Consider the following 21,954-nt stretch of genomic DNA (forward strand, 5'->3'; position numbering starts at 1 on the left):
ACTAAGGGCAATTTATTATGGCCAATCCACCTAACCTGCACATCTTTGGACTGTGGGAGGAAACCGGAGCACCCGGAGGAAACCCACGCAGACACGGGGAGAACGTGCAGACTCCACACAGACAGTGACCCAGCGGGGAATCGAACCTGGGACCCGAGCGCTGTGAAACCAGAGTGCTATCCACTTGTGCTACCGTGCTGCCCAATAAGGGAATACACAGGAAAAAACAGGAAGCACCCATACAACAGCAATGGACTGGCTGAGGATTAGCGAGGTGGTCACACAGCACCTAAGAAGTTCACAGGCAGGGAGGGAATGGGTGACTGCCAGAGTATCTAAGACAAACAGGCAGGTAGTGCAGGCGTTCCCTGAGGCTCTCTCAGTCTCCACCGCTTCTCAGTTTTTGGATACTGGCGAGCAAGATGGTTCCTCAGAGGACTATGGAAAGAGCCAAGTCTGTGGCCCCACTGGTGGTTTGGCCGCACAGAGGAGAATAGGAAGAGTGGAAGGTGCTACAATGGTCGGAGACTCTGTAATTAGGAAAGTAGACATAGATGTTACTCCAGGATGGTATGGTGCCTCCCTGATTCCAGTGTCAGGGAAGTTGTACAGTGGCTACAGGACATTCTTTTGCAGGAAAGGTGAACAGCCAGCGATCATGGTCTACCAATGACACAGGTAATAAAATGAATGAGGTCCTGAAAGCAGATTTTAGGGAGCTAAGAAGGGAATTAAAAAGCAGGACTTCAAGAGCAGTGATCTCAGGATTACTTCCAGTCTCAAATGCGAGCGGGCATAAGAATTGGAAGATTGAGCGGTTCAACACATGGCTGGGGAAATGGAATAGGAGGGTGGGCTTTAGATTTCTGAGGCATTGGGATCAGTTCTGGGGCAGGTGGGACCTGTAAAAGAAGGATGGGCTGCACTTTAACAGGACTGGAACGAATGTCCTCATGGGGAGGTTTGCTGGTGCTGTTGGGTGGGTTTACATGACATTTGTAGGGGGATGGATACTAGAGTGGATCTTCAGAGAGGAGAGGAGAAAGACTGGCAGTGAGAAATGGAGGCGTATTAACTGATAAAGAAGATATATCAGACAGTAGCATCAAGGTAAATAGAATAATTGGAGAGTTTGATAGAACTACAGTAGACAATAATCAGAGTAAGTGGGGAAGTACAAAAGCCTAAATCAGGATTAATGTGCATGTATCTGAGTGCATGGAGTGTGGTTAATAAGATTGGGGAACTGCAGCCTCATATTTACAAATGGAATTATGGTATTATTGTTATAACAGAGACCTGGTTCAAAGAAGGGCAGGACTGGGCATTAAATACTGCCCGGTTAAAGGTGTTTAGAATGGACTGGAAAGGAAGAAAAGATTTGAGGGGAGTGACAGTATCGATTGAAGATGGCATTACTGTACTGCAGAGAAAGGATATTCCAGAGGGGTCAAGGACAGAATCTTTCTTCTTAGAGGTAAAGAATGAAAAGATGCAATCGGTGTTGTACATAGACCACCAAATAGTGGAAGGGATACAGAAATACAAATTTGCAAAGAAATTACGAAGAGGTGCAACAATTATCGAGTAAATATAATGGGGGATTTCAATTATCCAAAAATAGACTGGGATAGGAATAGTGCAAAGATACATTATCCAAGAATAGACTGGGATAGGAATAGTGCAAGGAGTCATTATCCAAGAATAGACTGGGATAGGAAGAGTGCAAGCGTACATTATCCAATAATAGACTGGGATAGGAATAGTGCAAAAAGATATCCAATAATAGATTGGGATAGGAATAGTGCAAAGAGTTATTATCCAAGAAGAAACTGGGATAGGAATAGTGCAAACGTACATTACCCAAGAATAGATTGGGATAGGAATAGTGCAGAGACATTATCCAAGAATGGACTGAGATAGGAATAGTGCAGGGGGTCATTATCCGAGAATAGACTGTGACAGGAATAGTGCAAGGATTCATTATTCAAGAATAGACTGGGATAGGAATAGTGCAATGGTACATTATCCAAGAATAGACTGGGATAGGAATAGTGCAAAGGTACATTATCCAAGAATAGACTGGGATAGGAATAGTGCAAAGGTACATTATCCAAGAATAGACTGGGATAGGAATAGTGCAATGGTACATTATCCAAGAATAGACTGGGATAGGAATAGTGCAAAGGTACATTATCCAAGAATAGACTGGGATAGGAATAGTGCAAAGGTACATTATCCAATAATCGTTTCGCCCGACCCCCAAGCACTTGGGCAGCAGCTGAAGTGCCGCTGGGCTGCACGCTGAGGAATGCAAATGGCTACTCTTCTCCTCAGGTCCCCTCAGCAGCCATTGCTCTAACTTCCTGATTTTAAATAGGAACCCGGATGACCTCCCGTTGGGGAGCTGGTGAGTTCCCAGGAGGCCTTTAGAATAGGTTTCCACCTTGCTAATGAGATGGTGATTGGCCTTAATTGGTCTCAGTTTATTTCTCGCCGTGTCTTAGTGGGATTGGAAACCTCCACTGGGAGAGAGTCAGTTAGATAGCGAACTGGTTTGCATCAGGCGCAGATCACAATTTTGGCATTTCTCGCTATTTAACTGGCACACCGGATAGGCACTGGACACAACGCGGCCATTAAATTGCACCCTACGTGTTGGGACTGAATTGCGAGCGATTCGCATTCCCATTGGGGTGCCTTTCGGTAAGCAAGTCAGGACATGCACAAGGGTCAGCGCTCTGCTGGCACCAAGTCCGAGCAATTCCCAGCCCAGCGGATGTTCTAATCACTCTGGCTAATGTTAGCACTAAAGAGCCTGACAACTGGAACTGTTTTTAAGTGTCCCTCTTACCACACTGCAGCCCTGAAGGTGGCTCACAGCCGACCTGTCCCCGAGGTCAGTGTAAGTGGACCCACAGCTCCATGCCAGTGAGGAGAGGAGGGACATCTTCTTCCTCAGGGTGGGCCACAGGCTCAAGCCTGCCCCTCTGAACACCACGTGGGAGGTGTTGGCAGAGGCACTTAGCACTGTCTTCCTCCTCAGGAGGAGATAGCTGGTGATCCAGAGGGGTGGAGTGTGTCACTGGTCAGGTCTGTGGCCTGAGAAGTACAGCAAATCAGGGAGGGCTCCAAAGGCCATGGTGCAGGTGTCCTCTGGTTGGAGTGAGCTCTGCTGATCCCCCGCTTCCTCTGCAGTGGGGCAGCGCTTCTGAGGAGTGCCAACACCTGGTTGGCCAGTGATTGAGCTTGTCCACGCTCATCCTCTTGATGAAACAACTGGGATATGAGGGTGTCCAGAGGGTATAATGATATGTATAGTGCAGGGAGTGTAAAGGGTTAACAAGATGTAGTTCATGTATCTCAACACGAGATGGCACCACAGAGCAGTCATATAAATATGTTGTGGCTCTGGGAGAAGGTGTTAGTGGCAGATTGAGTTAAGGTGTTCATTGTATGAGAGAGTGTTTAGACAGCATAGTTAGATATTACAGATTTCTGTAGCATAGCTTTAACACTGTTATTTTCTTAGCTATTACTTAGTAAGGTGTGCAAATCAATTAAAGTAGTGTCAGTAAACTAGCTTTGTTTGAAATACATAGCTTGATGTTCTTTGTCGGCACGACGGCTTTTAACCACCTTGAGGGACTCAACAGAGAACCTCACAGAGGCGCGGCGCGAGTGGGCTCCCAGATGACCAGAGGCCCTCTGAGCATTCAAAGGACACAGGCAGCACTCAGCAGTGTGAGCAGCCAGGAATATGTAAGTAGCACCAAAGGGGTGAGTTTAAAAGACGGACTGCAGCAATGGCGGGGTCTGAGCCGGGCCACCCCGATCCTGAGGGGGACACTCCGAGTCCACAGAAGTGGCACCAAACTCCCTACTACTGCCCCCGGCTCAGGGAGCCACCACCCGCCCCACCACCACCCCCCTCCCACCCCCTACCCCCACACACCCAGCAAGCCCGACAATTTTTGAGAGTTTTTCAGAAACTTTTATCCTCCCGCACCCCTCTGCAGCCATTGTGCCCAGTTCCTGCTTGTCAATACTTGCACCAACCCGCGCCTAAGTGGGGTGGAGCATCTCTGAAGGGCGGTGCATACTGTGTTCAACCCGCCAATAACATTTAAGTCCATGTAAATGTCGGTTCTTCATGCGTCTGCCTGCTCGGCATCGCCACCCGTGAGGGGGAGCATGGCGTCAGATGTAAACCTCGATTTCCACATGGCCCCCGATTCTCCGCCCGATCGCGATTCACGTTACCGGCATCGCGAGGCGGCGAATACAGCCCAGCATTTCAGGCAATGTCAAGGTACAGCCCCTTGAAGGAGAACGGTAGGACAAATAACTCCAGAACGCCCCGGATGACGAGAGAGGTAAAGATGAAAAGGAGGAAGTATTCGTGTGACAGACGTCAAGTAGAAAATACAATGGAGAATCAAACTGAGTATTATAATGTATTTCTTTTGTAAAAAAAAGTTCTGATCCTGCAGCAATCTTGATCTCATCTCTCGGATGATTCAGATTGACAGTTTCTTCAAACTCACTGTCAGATTCAAAAACTCCACATCAGATTCAAAAACAGCACCTTTTCAATTCTCTAGACATTCGTTTGGGGGATTACCTGGATTTTGAGCACCTGACCATTTAAATTTAAATCTGGATCAATCAGACAACATTGTTTACATTTGCATTGCTTCTGTCTCCAGCCTCCAGCCAATGACAATTACAACCTTATGTTGAAATAAGCATGATACAGGGATTCAGATTGTACTTGTGTTTGTTTTAAAATGCTCATGTTCTGTGACTGGGTTTAAACACACTGAGCCAAAACTCCACAGAAAAGGCACACTTTGAAATAGCTGCAACAAATCCACATGGACTGCACTCTGTGACAATGTGCTGAATAATTCACATCTTTGAGAATCGAGGAAGGATCTCTCCAGTTACAGAGGAACAGTTTACTCCTCAATGTTCTCACACACAATGACAATTAGCGTACTGGTTCCCATGGCACATAATGGCTGTGAAATGGGGCCCGGGAGCACCCCTGGCATCAGGGCTGCAGAAGCCCCAAAGGCAGAAAATGGCACAGGGTGCACTGCCAGCCACTTGTGGCACATTCTGCGACATGTCCCATGCTGGGCTGGGCACTAGCTGGGGCATGCTGTGTGTGCGCTGATAATGGGAGGTGAGATCTGACATTGATGCCAATCAAGCATTCTGTCTGATTTGATGCACGTTGCTGAAATTGCACAGAATGCCTCTGCTGACCAGCCTCAGTTTAATATGCATTCAACTGCACAAGGAATCCCGTCGCTATTTAAAGGGACCCAACCTGCAGGAGAGGTGCCTTTGACTTACTTCTGTGAGGACAAGGTCAGTGGAAGTGAGGCGACTGGCCTTTTGGAAGTCTGCTGGCGGTCTCGCAGATCCGTTTTGGGAAGGCGGAGGATTTTGTCACCTGCAGTCTGCAGGAGGTAAGGGGTTCGACATTGCAGTGCCCATAGGTCTGAAACACCACCGACAAATGGAGTGGAGGTTGCAGAGAGGGAAAGTCCAGTGGTGAGGAAGGGAAGGAGGTTTCTCCACAAAAGGCTCTGTCCCACCACAAACCCTTTCTGAGAACGCTTCCCAGCCCTCCGCCTGAACCTGGAGCAGTGCCCAAGGTAACTCAGGTTACCAAGACGGGGGCTACAGAACAGATGTAAAGCAAGAGAACCATGGTCACAGCGTTTGCAGGTTGCACATCAATCCAGAGATGCAGGGTGAAGATCAGCTGAGGGTTGAGAGGGAGCATAAGGATGCAACACCCCATCATTCTGGTGCTGTGAAGTGTGCGGGATGGTAAAGTCTGTGTTACAGCCAGTCCTGTGATGCTCATCACCATCCCATCTCGAAGGATTATTACAGAATGCAGGCATACCTGCCCCCATCCAGTTGGCATACTCCTTTCTATTGAGGGACACCTGGGGCGGGATTCTCTAATCTCGTGGCAGAGTGCCCACGCCGTCGTAAATGCCATTGCGTTTTACAATGGCATGAACGGGCCGCTCCCACGACTAATTCTGGCCCCTATAGGGGGCCAGCACAGCGCTGGAGTGGTTCGCGCCGCTCCAGCTGCCGATCATGGCACGAACTGTGCGCTGCGGGATCCGCGCATGCGCATGGCCTCGCGCAACATGGCTCAGGACTACAGGGGCCGGCGGGTAGGAAAGGAGGCCCCCAGCCACAGATGCCCCCCCCTCCCCCCCCCCCCCCCCCCCCCCCCCCCAAAACAGGCCACCACCCGACCCTTCAATACCGAGGTCCCGCCAGCTCAGAGCAGGTTAGAACGGCACCGGCGGGACTCGGCTCTTTTCTTACGGCCACTCGGCCCGTGCGGGCCGGAGAATCGGCGGGCCGGCCGCGTAGAGCGGCCCACGACCGGCACCGCACCAACCACGCCGGTGCCAATGGCGCTGATTCTCCGCTCTGCGTCGGGGCGGAGTGACACGATTTGCGCGGCCCACCGGCGATTCTCCAAGCCGGCACGGGGTCGGAGAATCCCACCCCTTATGCTGGAAGAGAGAGGACAGAAGTTTTGTGATTGTGTCATACATTTGGTTGATTCATTGCTGCATAACTTGAAGTATGTGGAGGCATCAAGGTATGGGCATGAATTTGGCATCATTGAAAAGTGTGTGATGTCTAGTATCTGAAGTTAAGCATGAACTTTGAGTACGAGGGACTCTTGATGGGTAAATGATCGGGGTGTGGTATATTGATCAGTGTACAAAGCTGGTGATGGAATGGGTATGAGGAGTCCTTTGATGATGCTTTTAGTGACCTTGATCACCCTTATGAGGTCATTGAATTGTTCCTGGCACTTCTGCCAGGTCCTTGCATCCATCTCCTTGGCTACCTGGTCCCATTCTCTTCCGAGACCATTCCTTGCTGGTGTCTTGTGTCTCAAGGAAATATGGCGCCTCTCCAGTGCTGCATCTGTGAATGGCGTGACCCTTTCTCTGACCTGGTGCTCCATTTTCCTTTCCTCCATTTGCAGCAGTGACAGTCAGCAGCAGCTCCGTCCATTCAGTGCAGCTTCCCTTTGAGCGTGACCGACTGCCTTGAAGAACTGGAAGCTCGCTGCTGGAACACATGCTAGCTTTGCGTATTGTTAGCCTCTCTGCTGAGTGTGCAGCCAGCCAGCGTGGATTGCCCTGGGTGGCATGCTGCCATCTCTCAGTTGAGAAGGCAGCGCAAAGCTTGCATGCGGACCTTGCCTCATGGGGAACTGGCACAGGCCCAGCATGGGTGCCAACAAATCCTGGGAATCATTGTTTTGCCAATGAGGTCAAGCTTTCTTGCACAGCCATTTAGGACATGGTGGAACTTGATTCATTCTCCTTCTTTGAATCCTTTCCAGTGCTTATTTTTGAAATCAAGGTAAGTTTTGACTGTGTGACCCAGCAGTGAGAACTTCGACAGTGCATCTTGTATTAAAGAAACCTCTCTGAGCATTACTGAAGAGGCAAAAAGGGGGTTGCTGAGGAAAAGAACAGCTCAGTGGTAGACCATAAGCAGTTAAAGTGAAGAGTTCCTTAGATTACATTAAAATGTACCAAGACTTTTGCAGGAGTGTTATAAAGCCATATAAGGCATTATTAGGGCAGAAATCATATGAGGTAGGGTTTATGGACAATCATTTTTTTTTTATAAATGTTTTTTATTCAGTTTTCATGTTTTATATTGAACAAATTACAAATTGTTAGAGAGAGAAAAAAAAACACGCAAAAATTAACATATATATTTACAGGTGAGCATCTTCGTAGTAATAACTGTGGCCTCCCCCTCTTTGCCGGCATACATATTTTACATTCCCCAACATGTTCATTGGCATTTATTTAGTTTGGTTTTGGGCCTTAGCTAGCCATCAAACCCCCGTAACGAGCCCGTAGCCCCCCCCCCTCCCCGCCGGCTACCTTCCCCCGACTATTCTTCCTCTTGTACGTTGGCCACAAACAGGTCCCGGAACAATTGCATGAATGGCTCCCACGTTCTGTGGAAGCCGTCGTCCGACCCTCGGATGGCGAATTTGATTTTCTCCATTTGGAGAGAATCCGAGAGGTCGGACAGCCAGTCTGCAGCTCTGGGCGGTGCTGCTGACCGCCAGCCAAACAGGATTCTACGGCGGGCGATCAGGGAGGCAAAGGCAAGGGCGTCCGCCCTCCTCCCCAGGAATAGATCTGGCTGGTCTGAAACCCCGAAGACCGCCACTATCGGGCATGGCTCCACCCTCACCCCCACCACTTTGGACATAGCCTCGAAGAAGGCTGTCCAGTACTCCACAAGTCTGGGGCAAGACCAGAACATGTGGGCGTGGTTGGCCGGGCCTCTTTGGCACCGTTCACATCTGTCCTCCACCTCCGGGAAGAACCTACTCATACGGTTTCTCGTTAAGTGGGCTCTATGTACCACTTTTAGTTGCGTCAGGCTGAGCCTTGCGCACGTGGAGGTGGAGTTGACCCTATGCAGTGCTTCGCTCCAGAGTCCCCACCCTATCTCCATCCCCAGGTCGTCCTCCCATTTCCTTCTTGTTGCATCCAGTACGGTGTCGTCCCTATCTACCAGTCGGCCATACATGTCACTACAGTTCCCTTTCTCTAGGATACTTGCGTCCAGTAGGTCTTCCAGTAGTGTCTGTCGTGGCGGTTGTGGGTACGTCCTTGTCTCCTTTCGTAGGAAGTTTTTGAGCTGCAGGTACCGTGGCTTGTTCCCCCCAGCTAGCTGAAATTTCTCTGTCAGTTCGTCCAGTGTTGCGATCCTGTCGTCCGTGTATAGGTCCCTGACTGTCAGTGTCCCCCCGTCCTGTCTCCACCTTTTGAAGGTGGCGTCAGTCAGTGCTGGTTTGAACCTATGGTTGTTGCAGATGGGAGCCTTGTCCGACATTTTGTTCAGGCCAAATTGCTGCCGCAGTTGGTTCCAGGATTGGAGGGTGGCTGTCACCACTGGGCTGCTGGAGTGTTTTTTGGGTGGGGATGGGAGTGCTGCCGTGGCGAGGGCCCGGAGGGAGGTCCCCATGCAGGAGGCCTCCTCCGCACGCACCCACTCGGCTTCTGGCTCCTGGATCCATCCCCTTACTCGCTCGGCTGTTGCCGCCCAGTGGTATGGACAATCATAAAGGAGGAAAGAGAAATATAGTGGCAGAGTAATTTAGGGACATTTCAATGTTTATGGAACTAGCTAGCTGAATGTAACACTGCCAATGGTTTGGCAATTCAGCACGGTAGCATTGTGGATAGCACAATCGCTTCACCGCTCCAGGGTCCCAGGTTCGATTCCGGCTTGGGTCACTGTCTGTGCGGAGTCTGCACATCCTCCCCGTGTGTGTGTGAGTTTCCTCCGGGTGCTCCGGTTTCCTCCCACAGTCCAAAGATGTGCAAGTTAGGTGGATTGGACATGATAAATTGCCCTTAGTGTCCAAAAATTGCCCTTAGTGTTGGGTGGGGTTACTGGGTTATGGGGATAGGGTGGAGGTGTTAACCTTGGGTAGGGTGCTCTTTCCAGGAGCCGGTGCAGACTCGATGGGCCGAATGGCCTCCTTCTGCACTGTAAATTCTATGATTTCACTATGAATTCAAATTGGGGTGCTTAAGGGGGCGAGAGTTGGAGGAGAGCTGCTACCTTGAAGGGTTTAGGGCTGGAAAGATTTGAAAAAAGTGTGAAAAGCTTTCAAATCAAGGCATTGCTTCACCAAGAGCCAGTGTCCATTCGCAAACACATGAGTGATGGGTGAATGGGACCTGATCCATGAGTATACGAGCAGTAGAGATTAGCTTAAGCTCACATTAACAGAGGGTAGAACATGGGAAGGAATTTCTGTTCAGCCTGTGCTCCATGTCAGACAAGCTGTCTAATAATTTAGTGACAGTGGAGGGGTTGAGAGAGGGACAACTGGGGATGATCCACATACACCTGGAGAGTAATGTTGTGTTTTCAAATGATACCACCGAGAGGCATCATATAAATAAGAAATAGGAGGGGACCAAAGTTAGAACAAGGATAACATCAGAAGAAAGTACACAGGTGCTGGCAGTGAAACCATGGCAGGTAATTCTCTGGCTATGATTAGAAAGATAGTGTTTCATTCCTGCGATAGCGCCAGAAACATGACAAGAGGGATTCAAACAGCGAGTTCCAGGAAAGATGGGCATGGCTTTGAGAGGCGGCAACATGTTCAAGGACATTGAAGTGGAAAGGGAGGCTGAGGAGGGGTTGGGAGTTTGCAAGGATGGTTGGTCAATGGCTGATTGGGATAATGACAACAGAGTCAACTATCATTGTCATTCTTTTAGATGTTTTAACCTTTCAATTATCTTTTTAATTTCTAGGCTAAAGGACAACGAACCAAGAAGAGCCGTTTAACTTGTCTCATTCTTTTGTAAGGTAAGACCACAGGTGAACGATCCATCTGTTCTGCTGAATCTGAGGCTGAATTGTCTGATGATGTGAATCAAAGGCTGAGAATTTCCGGGTTGTATAATTGAATTTGATCGACCTGCAACTTGCAATCAGTTCTTCATCTCGCTTGATGCCCAGAGGGAGCCAAGAAACCAAAACACTGGCAGAAATTGAGCGGGCCAGGGAGGGTGATGGGAGGAATAGAAACAGAACTCACTCAGAAAGTGGGGATTGAAAAAAAAAAACCAGACAAACAAATGCCTTCATTCAAGAGATTTGAGGAATTGTCAGGATGTCCATTTTCTATCATTGCCTGCTTCTGATTGCATCACACTTCAGGGTCAGAAACATTAGAATCAGCTGTATTCTGCTGGTCTTATGGTTTGATGTCAAATTGCAATCAAAGAGGGCTGATGGATTTTGGTCCTTCATCTCAAGGGAGCTGCTGTATAAAGGAGAGGAAGTTATGATTCTGTTCTACAGAGCTTTGGTCAGACCGCGTCTGGAGTCCTGCGTTCGCATTGGACCCTGTACCTCAGGAAGGATATATTGGTCTTGGAATAGGTGAAGTGCAGATTGACAAGAATGAGCCAGGGCGTGGAGGGTCACATTATGAGGAGAAGTTTCAGTATCTTAGAAACATAACAAATGTCCAGCGTGGAAGGAAGCCATTTAGCCCATCCTATCAATGTACGAATTAAGAGCAAGAGTCGACCACTCGGCCCCCCTGAACCTGCTCCGCCATTTAAAAAGGTCATGACTGATCTGACTGTAACCTCACCTCCATCTACCACCTACCCCCGCTAACCTTTCACCCTCTTGCTTATCAAGAATATATCCAGCTCAGCCTTAAAAATATTCAAAGACTCTTTCCATTGTTTTTTTCAGATAGAAAGTTCGGAAGGCTCACGATCCTCTGGGATTTTTATTTCTCTCTCCTCTATCTTAAATGGGTGACCCCTTATTTTTCAAGAATAACCCCCAAGTGATACATTCTCCCACAAAAGGAAACATCCTCTCCACATCCACCCTGTCAAGACCCCTCAGGATGGTATATGCTTCAATCAAGTCGCTTCTTACTCTTCTAAACTCAAGCGGATACAAGCCTAGCCTATCCAACCTTTCCTCATAAGACAAACCACCCATTCCTGGTAGTTTCATAAACCTTCTCTCAACTGCCTCCAATGCAATTACATCCTTTCTTAAATAAGGAGACCAATACTGTACAGTACCCAGATGTGGAGCGGGTTTCTCCGACCCCCTGCCGGGTCGGAGAATCGCCGGGGGCGGCGTGAATCCTGCTCCGCCGCTCCGATGCCGGCTGCCGAATTCTCCGGCACCGTTTTTTTGACAGGGGCGGGGATTGCGCTGCGCCGGTCAGGGGCCGTTGGCAGTGCCCCCCCCCCCCCCCCCCCCCCCCCCCCCCCGGCGATTCTCCGGTCCTCGATGGGCCGAGCGGCCGCCTGCTTTCGGCCAGTCCCGCCGACGTGAATTACACAAGGTCTGTACCGGCGGGGCCTGGCTCTGAGGGCGGCCTGCCGGGTCCTCGGGGGGAGGGGGGGGGTGTCACGGGGGGAATCCGGCCCCGGGGGGGGGCCCTCACGCTGGCCTGGCCCGCGATCGGGGCCCACTGATTCTGCGGGCGGGCCTGTGCCATGTGGGCACTCTTTCCCTCCGCGCCGGCCTGTGTAAAGCTCCACCATGGCCAGCGTGAAGAAGAAACCCCCTGCGCAGGAATCACACCAGCGGTTCTGGGAACACGTTGGCGCTCCTGCCCATGCGCCAACTTGCGCCGGCTGGCGGTGGCCCTTCACCGCCGGTTGGCACGGCGCCAATCACTCCAGCGCCGGCATAGCCCCCGAAGGTGCGGAGCTTTCCGCACATTCCGAGCGGCCTGCCGCTGGAGAGGTTCACGCCACTTTTTGGCTCTGGTACAGCCCGCCCGCCGGCTACCGGAGAATCCCGCCCATGGTCTCACCAATGTACTGTATATCTAAAGCATAACCTCCCTAACGTTTGTGTTCAATTCTCCTCACAACAAATGATAACATCTATTAGCTTTCCTATTTGCTTGCTGTACCTACATACTAACCGTTTGCGATTCAAGTGCGAGGGTACCTCGAATCCTCTGCATCTCCACCACCTGTAACTTCCTCTCCAGGCTACACACCATCCTGACTTGGAATTGTCTCATCATTCCTTCTCTGTCGCTGGGTCAAAATCCTGGAACTGCCTCTCTAACAGCACAGTGGATGTACCTACAGTAGATGGCTCAAGAAGGTGACTCACCACCCCCTCAGCAAGGGAAATTCGAGATGAGTGCTATGAATGAATGCTATCCATTTCAGTGAATCTCTCGTTCCATTAAATAATTTTTTAAAAATCCAAACATTTCATAAAGCGATTTATGTTTCTGTCTCTAACTGTTTCAGCGAAGGAATTCCAGAACCCCTCTACCCACTGGATAAAAATTTGTCCTCAACTCTCCGATAATTCTTTTGCCATTTACTTTGAATCAATGTCCCCTCGTTATTAATTTTTGATTCCAAGATGGGATTCTAATCACTTATTTGCGTCATTATTAAGACCGCCTATTTCTACCTCTGGAACAAAATCTGATCTGTCCCTAACTCAGCTCATCTGATGCTCAAAACCTCACCTCTCGACCTGACTATTCCAATACATTCCTGGCTGCTTGCACTCTTTTCTCTGTACATTCACACATGGCACCATTGACTAATATTCCCTTGCACAGGAGATTGAAGGATGGTCTGAAGGAAGTGTTTAAAATGATCAACAGATTTGATAGGAAAGATAGCGGGACAGAGTTAAAAGCGAAATACTCTGGATGCTGGAAATCAAAAAGAAACAGAAAATGATGGATAACCTCAGCAGGTCTGGCAGCATCTGTGGAGAGAGAAACCGAGTTAACATTTTCTTTAGAAAGGTCATCTGGACTGGAAAGTTTGAGTGCAATTTAACGGAAATGAAACGGAGTCCTGTGTCATAGAACATAGAACAGTACAGCACAGAACAGGCCCTTCGGCCCTCGATGTTGTGCCGAGCAATGATCACCCTACTCAAACCCACGTATCCACCCTATACCCGTAACCCAACAACCCCCCCCCCCCTTGCTTTTTAGGACACTACGGGCAATTTAGCATGGCCAATCCACCTAACCCGCACATCTTTGGACTGTGGGAGGAAACCGGAGCACCCGGAGGAAACCCACGCACACACGTGGAGGACGTGCAGACTCCACATAGACAGTGACCCAGCCGGGAATCGAACCTGGGATCCTGGAGCTGTGAAGCATTTATGCTAACCACCATGCTACCATGCTGCCCCTGTCGCGTGCGTTGAGCTGTGTTTTTCCCAGCACTGCCAGCGGTAAAGGCGACCCCGCTATTAAACAGGACTCTCCTTATTTTTCGGGCCTTGGCGAGGAACGCCAGTGCAAAAAGAGACCGAGATGTTATTTTTCCTGATCTCAATGGGCAAGATCCAGATCGTGACGCCTGGCCAGATCTGTTAGATTTCACAAGGCTTGATGAGGCCGGCAAATTTCACAAGAGGCCTCTTGCGAGATTTATTGGCCTTGTCGTGTCCTGAGTCGGGCGCGGTGAGGCCGTAATGCAGCACCCATCGACCCGGCTTTTCTCTCCATAGATGTTGCCAGACCTGAAGAGCCTATCCAGCATTTTCTACAAATAGTAACGCAATCAAGAACAAGGCAACATAATCGTAACATTAAAGCAACGTTGTTTCAGAGAAAAAACAGATAGCACTTACCCACATGGTGGGCAGTCGAAACTTGGGAATCTTGTCCCAAAAAGATGAGACAGTTGGAGATTTGAGATTTAGATCAATATATTTTTCTTGGGTCAGGGTATCAAGGGATAGGGAGTTGGGAAAATGGAGTAGAAGTGCCGATCTAACAATGGCCAATCAGCGTGGGTTGCTGGGACGAAAGAACTGCCAGTCCTCAGTTCGGCTGTCAGCTCTTGTGAGTAAAACTTCTGCTCTTAAAGGATTGGTAGCTCCTGACCGAAAGGTAAGGCCCAAAGATACCAGGTATGCTTAGATTGGAGTAAAGGATAGTCAGCCATGTCCTTATTGTGCTAACATCTTGGGCAACCAGTGCAAAGGGTGGAATTTGTATTTTCCAATCCCTTATCGATCCAAGTTCCTGAGAATACGATCCAATCTTATTGCAGTCTATGTTTTGGTGTTACTGCAGTCACAGTACATCTCACTACAAAAAATGCAGTATTGAATGACGGATGGAAATTCCACTGAAAGGACACAAGATTAACGACAGAGAAGAAATGACTGCTATGTAAATAATGAAGAATCAGTAGCTTAATACAGAAAAATGAAGGTACCATCGCATTACTGGATGAGGTCATAAATCACAGGTGCAAAGCTCGTGTAGTTTATGAACAGCGCCCCCCCCAGAAACAGGATGGAGACATTTAAGCGTAATCTTACGGCATTTCAGAAATAGTCACACCAGGCTTTCTAGCCAGTGAATTGGGCCATCACCATGGGTATTACATTCTAGCCCATGGACGGGACCACATTAGTCATATACTGGCAGAGCCCAAAATGGGCAACTGATTCATCATTACCCGCTCTGGATATCCTTAAGGTGAATTTCAAACCCCAGCATGTCTGCAAACATTATGTACAGTGGATGATTATGGAATTTGCCATTACCAGGGAAACATTTAACCGGATGTGTTAGATTGCCTCTTTCCGGGAATGGTTGCTGATGCATCATGTTTAGGAATATCTTCATGTTTTGCAGCCGAGTGGGGAAGATTTTCTTTGTATCTGAGGCTCTTTGCAAACTGCTTGACTATTTTGGTACAGCAGTTGCGAGAAAGATAGTTCCTCTGCCCCCAAATACCTAAGGTGAAAAATGTCATGGGTCCAGGCCTAGGATTGATTGTACAGCATCTGAGATGAGGAGAAACGTCTTCTGTCGGAGATTCTGAATGTTTTGCATTTTCTAGCCCAGAGCTGTGGATGTTCGATTGCTGAATGTTTCCAAGATATATCAATTGATGGTTTGAAAAGGAAAGGAATCAAGGGATATGGGAATAGGGCATGAAGATGGAATTGAGGTAGAATGGTGGAGCAGGCTCAAGGGACAGGATGGCTTTCTCCTGCCCCTATTATTTACGTACTCATCACCACTCTGATGATACTTCCTGATTTAGTCAGATTTTTATTTCCATGGACTCTTAAAACACCTCAGATACATATACAATGCTCCATAGACAATGCATTAATTGTAGTGTTGTGGTACTATGCAGGTCATCTTGGCAGCCATCTTTTACAGAGCAAGATCCCAAAAAGTGCCGTCAGATAACTGCATTTTAGATGGCGTTGGTTGGGACAGGAATGTTGCCCAGGACATCAAAGATTCCTTGCTCTCTTCCAAATCGTGCGATGAGCCTTCTCACATTCCCTTGTAAGGGTAGACAGGCCTCTACTTATATCTCACCCAAAACGATGGCACCTCCAGTAACGTAGCACGCCCTATGGAGGTCGGCCAAGATAGTCCTGGAGTGGGGCTTGACACTTAGAATCTGTGACTCAGAGATGAGAGTGCTACCATCTGAGCCCAGCCGACACTTAATCAGAGGTGAAAATACTCACTGATGTTTATACAGCGCCCTTCCTTAACACTGGAACTCTGCTTTCATTTTCGATTTCCACCATTTCACTGAATTTCCTGTGTATCGCCGGATGAAATTTCCCGAGGATAACAGACACTTCCTGTTGAAGCCCTTTGTAAGATTTCACCGCATCACCTCAGTAAAATGACTGCCTGGTCTGTGAATTACGCAACATCTATTCTTTAGACAGTGATGAGTCATCGGAAAGGGGGAGCAAGGAACAATCACAGCAAAAATGACCTCATTCGAGAACAGGCAGAGAGGGAAAAACCGCTTGATCCATCAAACCTGTCTCAATCCGTCTCAATCCCCCCGCCAAAATACCCCATGGCCCCCACCCTCTTCCCCGCGGTTTCCCTGGGAGAGGCTACATTACTAAAACAGGACAAAAGACTGTAGTGATCTGATATCTGTGTATATATATATATCAGGGGTCAATGTAGATGCACTACAACGAAGCAATCACTAGAGGGAGCACGGGAGATATATAAATACAGACCAACAGTAAGTCAGGGCACTCGTCACAGAAACGGCAGCTGGTGAGCAGGACACAGACAAGCAGCTCAGATGTAATATAGTATAAGCGCTGGAGAGAGAACAAACTCAAAATAAAGCATCTACTTCAACTGTAAGACTACGAGCTTTATTCAGATACAAGGAATAACACTTGCTACCAGGAGACATCAGAACGCTTACTAGAAGATGACACAAGATGCAAACAAAGACAGATCGAACTGACAAGAAAACTCATACCGGACATTCGACGTGGGAAGACTTCGCTGATTTAATGGAATTTGTTGGAACTCCACCGCAGCTGAACACAACCGGTAATTTAAGCCATAGCTGGAAAAGTTTTAAACAAATGGTCGACATATGGGCAGCATGGTAGCGCAAGTGTTTAGTACTGTAGCTTCACAGCGCCAGGGTCCCAGGTTCAATTCCCTGCTGGGTCACTGTCTGTGCGGTGTCTGCACGTTCTCCCCGTGTCTGCGTGTGTTTCCTCCGGGTGCTCCGGTTTCCTCCCACAGTCCAAAGACATGCAGGTTAGGTGGAGTGGCCATGGTAAAAATTGCCCTTAGTGACCAAAAAAGGTGTGGAGGGGTTATTGGGTTACGGGGATAGGGTGGAAGTGAGGGCTTTACTGGGTCGGTGCAGACTCGATGGGCCGAATGGCCTCCTTCTGCACTGTATGTTCTATGTTCATATATATCATAGCTTATGATTTGAAGGTAGCCTCAGAGGAAATGAAAATATCACTGCTCCTCGCAGGACATGAAGCTAGAGAAATATATAATGACTTTAAATACTTGAAAGGTGAAGACAACACCAAATTAGAAGTAATACTGAAAAAAATTGAAGAGTACTGTAACACCAGTGCTTGGAGGCCAAATTTCATAGGGAATGAGTGATGCGAAACTCAACCAATCAATACCAGAACAGAAAGGTTTAACACTGGAAATCGCGATTGACAAGTACAGACTGCAAGAAAAAAGTAACTTGGAAAAAACGACAATTAAGTTCTTTTCCACGGGTCTAAAGCAGTTAAAATGGCATCTGAGCACATTTTAAACTGCCCGGGGAACAAAAGACGCAAATCTGGGTCTGCGCATGCGCAGGCAACCGCAGCTGCGCATGCACAGTTGAAATCAGCCATTTCGCGCAAAGACCGTTCTGCGCATGCGCAAGACGCGCATGCGCAGTTAAAAAATGACGTTTTGGGCGCAGATCGATCTGCGCATGCACAAGCCGCACATGCGCAGTCAGCAGAACTTCGAACACCGTTCGCCGATCGATCTGTGTGCATGCACAATTGAAAGAAAAGGGCGCACAGTGCAGAGATGGATCTGCGCATGCACACGCCGCTCATGCACAGTTTATAAAGAAGGGCACAGTAAAGGAAAATCGAACTGCGCATGCGCAGTCGATTCCTACGCTTTATGTCACAAGCGTCATGATGACTTCAGACGCAGACCACGCCCACTTGAAGGGGAAATGCCGAAAAATCACAAACAAGACTTTTAAAGGCACAAAATCACCAAATTTAACCTCAAAAGGCACAACATTGCCTGAACTTCTACCAGCTGTTGAAAATAACTTTCGCAGCAGCCTGGAACAAGCAGTTTGCACCACCCAAAGTGAAGAGCGCAATGACAAATCCAAAACCAAAGAAGATGATTTGTTCATTGAACATGAAGAGAACGATAACAAATCTGAAACAAAAAAAGATGATTTGTTTATCGAACAATACTACTCAGACATGGCTGAGTTATTCAGATATGCTGATCACAGCATCAGCCACACGGTTGCAAAGCGCCACACGACGCTACTCATGGTACATGAATCCAATACCATGATGCAATGGCAGATTGTCGATACATTGGATGATAGCAACCTGTCAAATACCCAAGAAGAACACAACGCCACACAGCGAGTACTGACTGACTCCGTTGAGAGAGCACAGATTGATTCCACAGAGAGAACACTGCACGACTCCACACAGAGAGCGATGAAAGACTCCACAAAGAGAGCGATGCAAGCCTCCACAGAGAGCTCGCTGACAGACTCCAAAATGGAAGCAATTAAGGACTCCATAGTGAACGCCATGCACGAACAAGACCACAAAGGTCTACCCACGGTATCTGAGCAACCAGAAGCAGACTATGAAAGTCTACCAAGCTCACATAATCAACAAGAAGGCAATGTAAGTCTACCTACTGTATGTGAAAACAGTGACAATGTGATCACTATCGATATACAGGATGTGCAGGATCACAGCGAGACTGACAGATCTCAGCTCATTGGTACAGAAGCACTCAACAATCGGAGGAGGGTTACTCATGTGTCCTGAGAGACCATGTCAATTGAAACCTCATCCACTCTAAATGACCCACAAGAAAATTAAATCTTGAAGATTTTGACTCCAGAAGAGGAGCACCAAGACTGACAAGAAAATTAAATCTTGAAGATTTTGACTCCAGAAGAGGAGCACCAAGAAACCAAAGATGATTCAAATGTACCAGAAATGACTCCAGAAGAGGAGCACCAAGGAAGCAAAGAAAATAAATCAAATCCACCCTAAATGATCGATGTCACCAAGACCAGTGCAACATCAGATCATTCTCACAGTCCTCAAGAATAAACACTCAATGAAACAGCAGATACCATAGAGGACACTGACACCAATAACTTGGAGAATGACTCAAATTATCCACATGGAACAGTCATTGAATGCAACAAGAACAACAAAAACCACAAGACACACAGCAGAAACAAGAACAACAACAGCAAGAACAAAAACAACAAGAAGCACAGAAGAACAACAACAAAAACTACAAGCACAACAACAAAAACTGCAAGAACAACAACATAAACAACAAGAAACATAACAAAGATAACAACAGCAACAATAAGCACGACAAAAACAACAAGAATGACAACAACAACAAGAACAACAACGAAAACAGCAAAGACAGAAATGACAGAAACAACAATGAAACGACCTGTACAACATGGCACAACTATGCACATGAAGGACAATGCAACAGCATACTCCAAAACAATGACAAGAATACAAGCATACCATGGCATGACAACAAATCTCACAAATTCACATTTGCTCCAGAACAAACAAGCACACCAGCTTTCAAGGCAGATGGCACACTAAATCAATACCACAAGCACAGAAAAAAGTCCACGTCAGTCAACATCAGTGGTTCGACCATTCAAACACCTCGTGATGACTTGTTTGTTACTTAAAACACATGAACACTGACAACATTCACAAAGAAGTTACAATATCAATATCACCACGCCAAGAACAGAAAAAAAACTCAACCAAACAAATTCATAAAGTTTGGACTCATAATTTGTTTTTATTAAGATTGGACTCATAAATATGAATGGGCTTTGTATAATAACCAATATCATCACTACTTGTACAGATATACATATCATAATTAATCTCACTGTTTTGTACAATTTTCTTTAACACTGTACAGAAAATATGTAAAGGAAAAATGGGGGAATGTAGTGATCTGCATATCTGTGTGTGTATATATATATATGTATATATATCAGGGGTCAATCTAGATGCACTACAACTAAGCAATCACCAGAGGGAGCACGGGAGATGTATAAATACAGACAGGAAGTCAGGGCACTCTTCACAAGAAGGGCAGCTGGTGAGCAGGACACAGACAGGCAGCTCAGATGTAACATAGTATAAATGCTGGAGAGAGAACAAACTCAAAATAAAGCATCTACTTCAACTGTAAGTCTATGAGCGTTATTCAGACACAGGAATAACACAAAGACTAGGAAAAATTAATTTTGGGATTTTCCTCCCCAACTTCGGAATGTAATCAGGAGACTATTGTGACCAGGACCTCTTCCCCTCAGTTAAAAAGAAGCCTTCCCGCTACATTGGGCTTTTCAAGCTTTGGTCTAAGCTAATTGTAGAAACAAAAACAGATAACTGCACATTTCCAGCATCTGAAGTATTTTGCTTTTTCACAGATGCAGAAATGTCTAGAAACTTGCATCATTGGTACATCATAATTATTAAATGCCCACAGGTATATGTAAGAAGCCTCACAACACCAGGTTAAAGTCTAACCGGTTTGTTTCAAACACTAGCTTTCGGAGCGCAGCTCCTTCCTTGGGTGAATCGGAGGAAGGAGCAGTGCTCCGAAAGCTAGAGTTTGAAACAAACCGGTTGCACTTCAACCCGGTGTTGTAAGACTTCTTACTGTGCCCACCCCCGTCCAATGCCGGCATCTCCACATCATCACAAGTGTATGTGCAATTATCCTCTGTACTACCACATGGCGCAGGGATGAGTCCCTAGTTGTTCTTTGGAGTATGCTTATTCACATCAGTAAAACCTTGTAGCCCTAAAAAGGACAGGGAATGATGTGGAAAACAATGCATCCTATCAACAGAATGATACATTTGAAGTAGCATTGTTCAATACTCTTTCTCCTTGTAAAACAACTGCCCATGAACAATGTCTCAGCAAATCCTACACCAGAACGGATGCACCAGAGTTGTATCTGTAAGATACTCCACCCAGTATTTTAATCAATGTTTTACCCAGATGTCTTTATTAGCGAGGAGAACAAAGGGCAACACAAGTATAAAGTTAAAGCAATTTTATTCTATAACAACAGTATTTACCCTTAAATTAACCCAAAACCATAAACTAAAGATTCCCAAGATTCGTGACACCATTCGGAAAGATGAATTCTGTTGAGCTGTGGGTCCGATTCTCTAAGTCTCTCAGGTCCGTCGTTGTGAATATGGGTCTCGCTGGTTGTTTCTTTCGTTTTCTGGTCAGTCTTCCAGATGGTCAATGTCACCTCCCACGTCGAGTCTTCACTTGGGTGTATCCTGGGCATCTACCTTTATTCCCCTCCCTTCGCGCCTTTCCAGAAACTTCCTTGGCTTGCAGCTAATGAGGCCTTGGGGGGGGGGGGGGGGGGGGGTCCCAGCACCCAATGAATTTGTTCATGGCCGCTTGTTGGGACACCGGGGCCCACCTCCAGGTGTCCATTCTCGGGTTGTGTTGCTTGCATGTACCTTCTTGCCATAGAAGGTAACGGCGGGAATTCTGGGTGCTCGATCTGAGTGACCCAAAACAAATTGGTGCATATCAGTGGAACCGATTATCTCCTGATGGGCAATTGACAAGGCAGGCCCAGACATATCCTGGCTTTTTGTCTGTGTTTCAGTGTATTTGATTTTCAGGATTCACCTGATGAAGGAGCTGCGCTCTGAAAGCTAGTGATTCCAAACAAACATGTTGGACTTTAACCTGGTGTTGTAA

General features: G+C 47.3%; 1 protein-coding gene across 1 annotated transcript in view; it reads left to right on the forward strand.

The window, feature by feature from the left end:
• The window catches only part of shank3a (SH3 and multiple ankyrin repeat domains 3a), a 1,085,379-nt gene that overhangs the window by 51,897 nt on the left and 1,011,528 nt on the right, over positions 1-21,954 (forward strand). The window contains exon 2 of the mRNA XM_038811689.1: positions 10,374-10,428. The gene's annotated coding sequence lies outside the window, so the exon portion shown is untranslated. The remainder of the gene's footprint in view (positions 1-10,373; positions 10,429-21,954) is intronic.

Source organism: Scyliorhinus canicula, chromosome 11, assembly GCF_902713615.1.
Source record: "Scyliorhinus canicula chromosome 11, sScyCan1.1, whole genome shotgun sequence".
Classification (NCBI taxonomy): domain Eukaryota; kingdom Metazoa; phylum Chordata; class Chondrichthyes; order Carcharhiniformes; family Scyliorhinidae; genus Scyliorhinus; species Scyliorhinus canicula.